The sequence below is a fragment of the Pleurodeles waltl genome, chromosome 5, assembly GCF_031143425.1.
Source record: "Pleurodeles waltl isolate 20211129_DDA chromosome 5, aPleWal1.hap1.20221129, whole genome shotgun sequence".
NCBI lineage: Eukaryota > Metazoa > Chordata > Amphibia > Caudata > Salamandridae > Pleurodeles > Pleurodeles waltl.
In genome coordinates this window covers 108,388,935-108,401,358 of record NC_090444.1, presented here as the reverse complement: position 1 = coordinate 108,401,358, position 12,424 = coordinate 108,388,935, and the positions used below count along the sequence as shown (strand labels likewise).

The 12,424-nt window shown below is 44.9% G+C and overlaps 1 protein-coding gene across 1 annotated transcript in view; it reads left to right on the top strand.

Moving 5' to 3' along the window:
* LOC138295433 (L-gulonolactone oxidase-like) overlaps window positions 1-12,424 on the top strand; it is a 605,777-nt gene that overhangs the window by 578,778 nt on the left and 14,575 nt on the right. The gene's annotated exons all lie outside the window — the stretch shown is intronic.

Below are 12,424 nucleotides of genomic sequence, written 5' to 3'. Positions count from 1 at the left end.
GTGTCTGGCCCATTTCCTCTTGCCTTATGATGCAGTGAAAGGATGACAAATCTGAGTGACAGAATAACAGACAAATGAATGAAGTCCTTATTAAGTAAGTATATTGTAGATATACTTTTAGTAAACTCAAAGGGTCTTGGCTAATGCCAAACCTAAAACCTACATGCTCTTCAGTATTCACTACAGTATATGACTTGATGGAAACAATCTGTATCGCAGTCTTCTAGAATTTTGTCCAATGTTGACCTGTCATTAATGTTATTTTTGTCTTGCAGCTGAGTGATACACAAGCAGAACCTACATTCCCACGAATAAATATGTTTGGTGCTGCTTTATTAAGGGTGTGGTGCTAGGGGACACATACAGAGAAGATACATGTTCTATGTTTGCATGTGTTGTTTGGGCCAAAAAATTTAATTTGTACACATTTATTGAGCAAAAAGAAAGAGAAACACTGCAGGCACGACTCATTATAATCAATTAATGCAGCAGCAAAATGTGCAGAGTTTTCACTTTTACATTTAGGTATACATTACACCTTAGAAATATTTACAAACACTTTACAACAATTTCAACTTCTGTATAATTATTTCACTTCAAATATATGAAAATGTGTCACCCAAATTGTCATAACATTACATAAACATTCCCTGATTTGGACATTGTTTTTATTTTCATACATAATTCCATTATCGTTTAGGCTCTAAAAGCATTCAACTTGCCAGTTAACAAAAATGAAATATTTCACGTTTGCGTTTGCAAAGGTTTACCTTGCAAGTATCAATACTGTTTTCTATGAGGATATCCAATTGAAAGGCCCTATTTGCTATACTGAACACATCACAACAAAGACTTGCCAGATTAGGGCATTCAATGAGAAAATGTTTCTAATTACTATGAGTGAATGAATTAGACCAAACTTTAACTACGTTTAGTTCAGAATTTTTTGTTGTTGTCATCTTTATCAAGTTTTTCTCTAAAAATCAGGGTTTTGTTAAAACAACCTTATGCAAAATTAACCTTGAGCATGAGATTTTGCTGGTAGTACTTTTCTTTGTTGGAAGTGCCACATGCACCGTGGATTTACCTCCTGCTTTAGCACTCTCTTGGGAAGCAGAACTGGTCCAACCAAATTACTTTGAATCCAGGTGCATCCTTGGTTAGTAAAACAATGTTTTTAAGTTATCTTGGGTCGTTTCAATGCCCCAGTGCACAGTCCATAGCGCATCATGGGCCAGTGACAAGAGAAACTCCCTGTGCACTAGACAAACCACTAGCCTTTTGCTAGCACATTGCCCAGAGTTCACTGCCTCATTGTGAAGCAATCATCCTCCCAGTCAACATTATGTGCCCTTACCACTGCCTTGAAGTCCCACGAGAGAAGGACAATTAGCGTGTGGAAGGCACAACTTGTCCTGGAGTGGTCCTCCATCAGCTAACAAATCCTGCAGTTCTGGCAGTGAGCCAGGCTCCAATAAATGGCCCACCTCTGGGCCATCAACCTCCTCTTCATCTGAAATAGGTGTGATGGGCATCATAGCTGATGTTTTTCTCAGAGCCTGCCCTGGCTGACACTTCATTAACCAAGCCTGTTCACCACCTTTTGAGTAATCACAGCCTTTGCCTGAGGTTGACATTCAGTCTGTTTCCAGGTTAACATAGCCGACTTTATGCAGGACCTCTAAGCTTTTGGCACTAGGACCAACCAAGGCACAATCAATCCATTGCCTAACTAACATCAAGCACTCTGCTTTATTTGCATCCCTACATCATCCAACACCAACCTGCTGTAGAATACTAACTCAGACCTGCCAAGTGGGTACTCCATGTTGTCCCTACTGTCTACCAAGCCAATGCTTCTAATACCAGCGAGAATCTCCTCCATAGTCATTCAGGCACTTTTAACTCTCAGGGCATGAACCATCCTAATACTAATATAGTAGACAGAATATCAAGGGACAAAATATTAAAAGGTAAGTATGCATAGATTTTCTATATCTAACTCTACATCGATGCACCTTGGTGACATATATATTTATTGTTGCAGTACTGGGAGTGAAGAATAGTAAAACTATACTTTCCTATATGCGCTTAGCTTTCGATATTTTGTCTGTGATATTAGTTTACCATGATATTCTTGTACTCATTAGTCAGTGGTACAATCTCTCATTGACAGTCCCTATGGTGTTTAAATGTGGTTAAACGCATCTGTCTCGCTCCAAGAAGTCCATAGCAACAAGATTTAAATACACTGGGTCATGACAGGTACCCATGTCTACTGTTGACATGCTGACTTTCAAGAGCATACCTGCTACAAGACCTTTCATAGTGCAATCTTTTTGTAGTGCCCTATATTTTGCCATTTAACACAAGTCAACACATTTAGCAATGGAGGAATCTTTCTTGTCGTGGTTTGCCTTCAGTTCTTGTCTAGGAACAGAGTTCCCCATGGACTTGTGTCTGTGTCTCAACCTCTGGGAACTCCTTTGTCCCTTTCCTTCTGGTTTGGAATTATTCTGCTGGGTGGTCTTCTCTTTCTTGGACTTGGAAGATGACTGGTCCAGCCCTTTGTTTGTCTGAATTGCTAATTACTTGTCAGCCAAGCTAGGGAGGCTCTATGGGTTACTCTCTGTCAAATCAGTATTGCCTAAGTGGATCATCACACTCCACTTTGAGTCTCTAAGTTACCTCTAATTGGACAGGGGCATGTACATCGAAACCTTCACTTCCATCTATCTCACCCACTCTTCCATTTGCACAAACACAATTAATTCATTTTCAAACAAACCCATTTGCTCTCCTGTACTGTTTGTTCTCACTGGTATTGAGCTGGGTTTAGCTCTTACCAGTGAATCAATGCTTATTTTATAATGCATAATTCATAGTATCACCCTCAAGCACTCTTTCAATGGCTTACATTCCCTCCATAAGAAGAGAACTGAATAACCGTGGCTGCTGATTTCGAATAGTAATCCAAATTCTGACCTTTGTGAATGATCTTAAAAGACACAATCCAGCCCAGGTGTTCAAGCTCACTTGAGAATTTAGCTGCAAGTTTCCTGGATTTAGAAAGGGAATCATATTTCTCAGAGCCAACACTTTCAGGTCCCAACCTGAGCTTTTTTCTTTTCAGGGGTATCAGTTCTATCTTCAATTCCTTTTCCTTTTCTTTTTTCTTCCAGTTCCCATTCACTGTTTTACCTCCTTTTTCTTTTTCCTGACTCTCTTTGGTCGCCATTTTCTTATCTTCCTTCCATTGCCTTTTATGTGGTTCTTATGAAGTTAATTGAAGCATTTAGTCCCTGGCCTTCTCTCCTTCCTTGGTTTTAGCTTTTCACATGAACAACTGCAGAACCAAGGTCTCAGTTAAACTCAACCCACCTAAGCTGGCAATTCCTGTGACAGGTGACAAATACACCCTCAATATTGAAGAAGATATTGAGGGTTTTGTTAGATTGTTCAAGGGAGAATTCAGACACTTACCCTGTGGATACACTAGTGGTATGCCTGAGAAAAATCTGCACAAGGAGGCATCACATCACTCTTCTCCTGGCTACCTTCCATGGTAACTTCCTTAGTACAATGTCTTCTCCTTCTCTCCTTGCTTCTTAACTTGGCATTTCACAAACTCCACAAGACCGTCAATGTCCTTGCTTCTAGTGCCCCGGCTTATCACAACAATATTTATCTTGGATAGAGGAGAAACTACATTCCTCATTGTACTTGATCCTCTCAGCAGTGTTTGACACCGTATCGCACCGTGAGTTGTAATCAGGCAACTCACAAGATTGGCATTCAAGGACCTGCCCTCCACTGGATCTGCTCCTTCTTGTCAGGAAGAGCACAAACAGTCAAGTTGGCTCACCACTCAGCTCCACTTTCTTCGGCGCCTACAGGACCCTTCTGGTCAACCTCATTCTCACCCACAATGTGAAGATCCTATGCTGATGACACACAACTCCTCTAGGACAAGACCATCAGCATGAAGAATAAGTTAACTTCATGCATGTCCGAAGTAGCTATCTGGATGAAGTCCAACTGACTCATACTTAACACTGACAAAACTGAGATAGTGACCTTTGGTAAGAACACCTTGCCAAGGGACTCCACGTGGTGGCCAGCCAACCTTGGACACAGTTCCACGCCCACCCCTTATGCCAGAAATCTTGTGATTATTATTGACAAGCTGGACATGTCCGCCCACGTCAACACTATTACATCATTCTGCTTCCTCACCCTGAAGATGCAGAAGAAGATCTTCAAATGGGTCCCAAACAACACCATAAGAATGGTCCCGCACTCCCTCATCGCCTGCAGGCTAGAATCTGGAAACACTTTCTATGCCAGGGTCATCAAAGGTCTCAACACACAACTACAAACCATCCAGAATGTAGCAACCAGGCTCACCCTCAGCCTTCCATGCAAGGACCACATCGATGTAATCCCGAGAGAGCGTTCCTGGCTCCTGTGCACAATTCAAGCTCTTTACCCACACTTTTCAAGCACTTCACACGGGCCCAGCTTACCTGAACAGCCACGTCTCCTTCAACCAACCCTTTAGGCACTTCAGATTAGCTGGAGTCCTATTTGCACACAACCCTTGCATACACAGAAATAAAACCAGAGTTTAAGTCTTCTCTTTCATTGCTCCTAAATCGTCTTGAATGACCTCCTGTGCCATATGAGAGCCTCCACCTTCTGGCTTCTTGAATTCTGCAAGAAGCTGATGACCTCACTTTTCGAACAACCCCACCCTTCCACAGGACCAGGAGCCAGGCTTCCACAACTGCTCACTGCTGGGATACCCTCATGGGTGATTGTGTGCTTTGGAAATACATATAACATAACATAGCGTAACATAGCATAACATAAAATAATTTATCACAACACAATATAAAATATTCTTTAACACAACTAGTTACCTCTCATTCTTTCAGTCTTGTATATGACTTCTTTCAGGCTTGAGCATGTCATGGTAATAAGAAACTGCACTTATTTGGAGCTATTTGTTAATATGAAATTGAAATTCAAAGATCCACAGCACCTGCCACCACTTTTTTTTTTACCCATTTTGAGCATCCCTGGTGTAATGCTGACCAGTGGTAAAATGTAGGCATGGGTGATAATTTCCGCTCTGCCTGCGTATTTGGTGGATTTTGGCCACTCTGATTTATGCTTGTAATGTAGACTTGCAGCCAAATTCAGCCAACCGCTGTGTGGTGGAGTTCTTTCTCCCACACACACATTGGCAAGCTCGAGCGAGAAATTAGCATTCCCTAGCATGATTTTCAGCCACTGGAATGGCACCCAGCAAGATTTTCTGACCACAAAAGGCCACGGGCGGTCATGACCATTGGAAGTGTTAAAGTTGCCACTTGAGTAAAAAATCTACACGAGCGGCAGCAAAATCAACTTGAGCAGCAGCTCCCTCTGGCGTGCTGCGTGGTGTTTTTCATGCTGATTTTTATAGTGCAGAATAAGCAGCTGGAGCTAAAAATCAGCATGAGCAGTGTGACATGCCGAATTCTGCTGTTCGAGGAACTCCGCATAATCTCGCTGAGTTTTCATTTAACTCCATGGAATTCCACAGAGTGAAACTATGCAAGTTCTGCCAACCCCTAGCAAAATGTCTATACTCCCCCTTTCAATATAGTGCAATTGGCATTCCCCTAATTAGCATATTTAACTTACCTAAGTCACTAGTATGTGATACAAAAATGTACCCAGGACCTGTAAGTTAAATGTCACAAGTATATTTCAGCACCCATTATGCCATCCACTACAGTGACATTATAAACATGGCTGCAGGCTGGCCATGTGTAGTCTGATTGTGCAATTTTAAACTGTAAAATCGACTTGTCAAAATAACCTTTCTTGACAGGCTTAACTCTTCCTTTTAAATACTAATAAATCACCCCTAATTAGGCCCTACTGCTCTTAAGACATGGTGCATGATATTCAAAAGTAGGACAAATAAACGTTTAATTGTATTATTATTTTTGAATGGAAAGGACCTAAAAGCTATTTTCACTGTAGCAGATTTGGCTGTTCAATAAGAAAGCTTTGGGATACAATATTTAGCGTAATATTGTTATCTCCAGCTAGGAAGCTGCAGTAATTATATTTCTATTTATGGACTTCTAACGATACTTATAACAAGCACAGTTCACGATAGTTGGATTTGTAGCAAATGTTTTGGGAAAGGTACTTTTAGAAAGTTACCTTTTCTCCGCCTAAAGTCTCTGGACACCCATTTATATGAGTCCTACTGCCACCTGGCAGCTGAATAATTTCCTTCCTGATGTGTAAACTTGCCATGCTCTCAGAACTGAAACAAGGGCATTTGATAGAGAGGCGTTTTGTTCTTCAGGCATGGTGACCATCTGAACTGAGCTCAAGAAGTTAATTCACATCAAAACAGTCTATCCTGTCACAGGCAAATGTTAGTTGACGCCTGCGCCCTACTTTTGTGCCCCCAGCCAAACAGGCTCCATGACCACCAGGAGAAGAGTTGCCCCCAGCCCTTGTTTAGAGTGACCACAGAGGAGGGGTTGCTCATTTCCTTCGCCACTCCTCTTGGTGGGTACACAGGCTCTGCACAAGGGAAGAAGGGTAGAGAGGGTCGCAGTGAGTTTGTTTACAGAAGGGCACACATTAAGTGGTAGGGTTGTCCCTGGAACTTTCTAGCCCATTAGTTAGAGAGGGGCCACAAGTCACCCACAGGCTGGTGCCGGACATAAATGTGGCACCTACAATACCCTCTTCAAAACACTTTGCGGAGCTATGGGCTGGAACTGCTGCCTGTGACCCGAGAAGAGCATAGGAGACTGGACCTGGCCTCCAAGGGTCATAAGGGTGACCTCCTGTTCAAATTACAGGGCCACCGTAGGCTACAAGATGCCTTTTTGCATATTCCCAGCTTACCAGTTTGACATTGACCTGCACTGGACCCTGCTGCTGGATTCTACTGAATTGATCTTGTTCCCTGCAAGAAATTAGGTTGTTTGATGATTGGAGTATGAGCTCTGGTCAGGAAGCAACCACAATCCAAACGTATGCACGACCCGCTCGTAGCTTGGCACAAAGCAGTCAGGCTTAACTTAGAGGCAACATATAAAGTATTTGTGCAACTCCTCAAACAGTAATAAAGTAAAAACTGCCACACAAAAGGTAGAAAAATAGAGATTTCTTTAATAAATAAAACACAGCCAAAATTACAAGAATCTGATCCGTAGAACCGGTTATACGCAATTTTAAAGAGTTGAGTGAAAATAGCACCAAAAAGCACAAAGAGCCAATAATGGATATCTGGTTGCGCCAGAGCAGGACAAAGTCACAAGTTCAGGATGATCACCATGGAGCACTGGCCACCTACAGGGACAAGTTAGGCCCGCTGAACAAACTACCTAAAATCCTGGTTTGAGAAGCATTGTGAGGATCCTCGTCAAAAATGTGTTGCCCAGCTGAAGCAATGTGTCAGTTCTGAGGTGCAGCGAGGCTGTGATGCGAGGACCTGCATCATCATTGAGGATTCGGTCAATGATGGCTCGCAATGCAAAGTCCAGTGTAAAGGATGTGTCGCTCAGTCGGGGTAGTGCATCATTTTCGAGGAACTGCTAGGCTGTGATACAGATTGTTGCATTGTTTGTTATTGATGCTTCTGTAGATGAGGTCTGTGAGGGCCTGTGCCACAGATGTGTCACGTAGCAGTGTTTCTGAAGAGACTGCAGGCTGCAGAGGGGATACGGGTGCTTTTGGGGGTCCAGTCCATGCAGCAACAGTGATGCGTCAGTTCTGTTCGGAGTTGCTCTGCGAAGTAGAGAAGATACTTTGGTTCTGCTGGGTTTGCAGCAGCTGGCAGAGCACCTAAAGTCAACTTCCGAGGGTCCAGGACTGGGGTGGCCAAACTTGCCTGGGTAGACTGACAGATGGAAGAGTCCATCCAGATAATGGGGTCAAGCTTGTCCCAGAGGCTCAAGTCAGGAGGCCAGATATCTAGCCCTTGGAGTCACTCTGGGGTCCTGCGTTCAACAGATTCAAGTCTCATCCTTCCCACCCAGACAGGAAGGCAGCAGGTCAGCAAAGCAGGGCAGCAGTCTTTCAGAGCAGCAGTCTAGCAGAGTGGCAGTCCTTTCAGCAACATAGCAGTCCTTCTACCCGGCAGACTATCAATAAACCCGAAAGTGTTCTGAGGAGTTGGTGTCTGAGGTCCAGTATTTATACCCATTTGTGCCTTTGAAGTGGGGAGGAGCTTCTAGAAGCAGTCCTTTGAAGTGCCCTGCCTTCTTGTCCCTGTCTTCAGACTAACTAATGAAGGTATGCAGCCCTTTATGTGTAGGTGGTCACAGCCTATCCAAGTATAAGTGGGGCTAGGGCGAGCTCCTCCCTCTTATCCTGCCAGTGATGGTCCACTCAGGCACACTTTAAGCTCCCTAATTTATGTGGCTATCTAGGAGGAATACACAAAGCCCAACTCAACTACAGCCAGCCATATGCCCCAGGACATGCTGCAGGCAACAATTAGCTCAGGCAGAAAAACACCAACTTTCTAAAAGTGGCCTTTTCAAAATTGTAATTTAAAATCCAACTTCACCATGAGCTAGGATTTTTCATTAAAAATCTAAAGACACCAACCATGAACTGATGACTTGCTACCATTAGGAAATTACAGCTTATTAAATGTAATAAGGTAACATTGATGCTATCCTATGTGAGAGGTGAGCCTTCTTCCAATAGTGAAAGATGAATTTTTGAGTTTTCACTACCAGGACATGTAAAACTTAATTGTACATCTCCTGCTTTTTAAATACATTGCACCCTGTCTTCTAGGCTACCCAGGGTCTACCCTAGGAGTGACCTATATGCATTAAATACGGAAGGTTTGGGCCTTGCATATTTTTGCCAGGTCAAAACAGCAGTTTAAAATCTGAAGACACACATTGCAATGGCAGGCCTGAGACAAGTTTAAAGTGTTAATTAAGTTGGTGGCACAATCAGTACTGCAGGCCCACTAGTCGCATTCAATTTACAGGCCAAAGGAACACCTTACTATTGGCTTGCAAGTAAATTAAATATGCTAATTGAGTATGAGCCATTTCTACCATTTTTAAGGTGAGCACAAGCACTTTAGCACTAGTTAGCAGTGGTAAAGTGTGCAGATTCCTAATATGAACAAAAATGAAGTCAGTGTAGGAGGCTGGACTGGCTTGTAGTGAGTACCAAGGGGTACTTGCACCTTGCACCAGGCCCAGTTATCCCTTATTAGTGTATAGGGTGTCTAGCAGCTTAGGCTGATAGATAATGGTAGCTTAGCAAAGCAGCTCAGGCTGAACTAGGAGACGTGTGAAGCTACTACAGTACCACTTAGTGTCATATGCACAATATCATAAGAAAACACAATACACAGTTATACTAAAAATAAAGGTACTTTATTTTTATGACAATATGCCAAAGTATCTTAGAGTGTACCCTCAGTGAGAGGATAGGAAATATACACAAGATATATATACACAATAGCAAAAATATGCAGTATAGTCTTAGAAAACAGTGCAAACAATGTATAGTTACAATAGGATGCAATGGGGAAACATAGGGATAGGGGCAACACAAACCATATACTCCAGAAGTGGAATGCGAACCACGAATGGACCCCAAACCTATGTGACCTTGTAGAGGGTCGCTGGGACTATTAGAAAATAGTGAGAGTTAGAAAAATAACCCTCCCCAAGACCCTGAAAAGTGAGTGCAAAGTGCACCAAAGTTCCCCTAAGGACAAAATAGTCGTGTTAGAGGGAAAATGCAAGGAAAACACAAATCAGCAATGCAACAACGATGGATTCCTGACTGAGGGTACCTGTGGAACAAGGGGACCAAGTCCAAAAGTCACAAGCAGCTCGGAGATGGGCAGATGCCCAAGAAATGCCAGCGGTTGGTGCAAAGAAGCTCTTACTAGGCTGAAGAACTGTGAATACTGCAGGAACGACAAGGGCTAGAGACTTCCCCTTTGGAGGATGGATCCCCCACGCCTTGGAGAGTCGTGCAGAAGTGTTTTCCCGCCGGATGGACGCCAACAAGCCTTGCTACACGCAAATCGTGCGTTTGGCGTTTTTGGACGCTGCTGGGGCCCAGGAGGGACCAGAAGGTCGCAAATTGGACCTGCAGAGAGAGGGGACGTCGAGCAAGACAAAGAGCCCTCACTGAAGCAGGTAGCACCCGGAGAAGTGCCAGAAACAGGCACTACGAGGATGCGTGAAACGGTGCTCGCCGAAGTTGCACAAAGGAGTCCCACGTCGCCGGAGACCAACTTAGAAAGTCGTGCAATGCAGGTTAGAGTGCCGTGGACCCAGGCTTGGCTGTGCACACAGGATTTCCGCCGGAAGTGCACAGGGGCCGGAGAAGCTTGCAAAGTCGCGGTTCCCAGCAATGCAGCCCAGCGAGGTGAGGCAAGGACTTACCTCCACCAAACTTGGGCTGAAGAGTCACTGGACTGTGGGGGTCACTTGGACGGTGTCGCTGGATTCGAGGGACCTCGCTCGTCGTGCTGAGAGGAGACCCAAGGGACCGGAAATGCAGCTTTTTGGTGCCTGCGGTTGCAGGGGGGAAGATTCCGTCGACCCACGGGAGATTTCTTCGGAGCTTCTGGTGCAGAGAGGAGGCAGACTACCCCCACAGCATGCACAAGCAGGAAAACAGTCGAGAAGGAGGCAGGATCAGCGTTACAGAGTTGCAGTAGTCGTCTTTGCTACTATGTTGCAGGTTTGCAGGCTTCCAGCGCGGTCAGCGGTCGATTCCTTATCAGAAGGTGAAGAGGGAGATGCAGAGGAACTCGGCTGAGCTCATGCATTCGTTATCTAAAGTTTCCCCAGAGACAGAGACCCTAAATAGCCAGAAAAGAGGGTTTGGCTACCTAGGAGAGAGGAAAGGCTACTAACACCTGAAGGAGCCTATCAGCAGGAGTCTCTGACGTCACCTGGTGGCACTGGCCACTCAGAGCAGTCCAGTGTGCCAGCAGCACCTCTGTTTCCAAGATGGCAGAGGTCTGGAGCACACTGGAGGAGCTCTGGACACCTCCCAGGGGAGGTGCAGGTCAGGGGAGTGGTCACTCCCCTTTCCTTTGTCCAGTTTCGCGCCAGAGCAGGGGCTAAGGGGTCCCTGAACCGGTGTAGACTGGCTTATGCAGAATTGGGCACATCTGTGCCCAACAAAGCATTTCCAGAGGCTGGGGGAGGCTACTCCTCCCCTGCCTTCACACCATTTTCCAAAGGGAGAGGGTGTCACACCCTCTCTCAGAGGAAGTTCTTTGTTCTGCCATCCTGGGCCAGGCCTGGCTGGACCCCAGGAGGGCAGCTGCCTGTCTGAGGGGTTGGCAGCAGCAGCAGCTGCAGTGAAACCCCAGGAAGGGCAGTCTGGCAGTACCAGGGTCTGTGCTACAGACCACTGGGATCATGGAATTGTACCAACAATGCCAGGATGGCATAGAGGGGGCAATTCCATGATCATAGACATGTTACATGGCCATATTCGGAGTTACCATGGTGAAGCTACATATAGGTAGTGACCTATATGTAGTGCACGCGTGTAATGGTGTCCCCGCACTCACAAAGTTCAGTAAATTGGCTCTGAACAATGTAGGGGCACCTTGGCTAGTGCCAGGGTGCCCTCACACTAAGTAACTTTGCACCTAACCTTTACTAGGTAAAGGTTAGACATATAGGTGACTTATAAGTTACTTAAGTGCAGTGAAAAATGGCTGTGAAATAACGTGGATGTTATTTCACTCAGGCTGCAGTGGCAGGCCTGTGTAAGAATTGTCAGAGCTCCCTATGGGTGGCAAAAGAAATGCTGCAGCCCATAGGGATCTCCTGGAACCCCAATACCCTGGGTACCTCAGTACCATATACTAGGGAATTATAAGGGTGTTCCAGTAAGCCAATGTAAATTGGTAAAAATGGTCACTAGCCTGTCAGTGACAATTTGAAAGTAATGAGAGAGCACAACCACTGAGGCTCTGGTTAGCAGAGCCTCAGTGAGACAGTTAGGCACCACACAGGGAACATACACATGCACACCTATGAGCACTGGGGCCCTGTGTGACAGGGTCCCAGTGACACATACATATAGGCCACAAACCTATGAGCACTGGGGTCCTGACCAGCAGGATCCCAGTGACACATAACAACCATACTGAAAACATGGTGTTTTCACTATGAGCACTGAGGCCTGGCTATCAGGATCCCAGTGAGACAGTGAAAACAGTGACAAACACCCTGACATACACTCACAAACAGGCCAAAAGTGGGGGTAACAAGGCTAGAAAGAGGCTACCTTCTCACACAACCCCCCCCCAAACGAAGGACAATAAGGCTAACCTTGGCCAGTTGAGACTTTATTGTCTAAGTGGTGATAAGTAGAGAGTAGCTCTGCA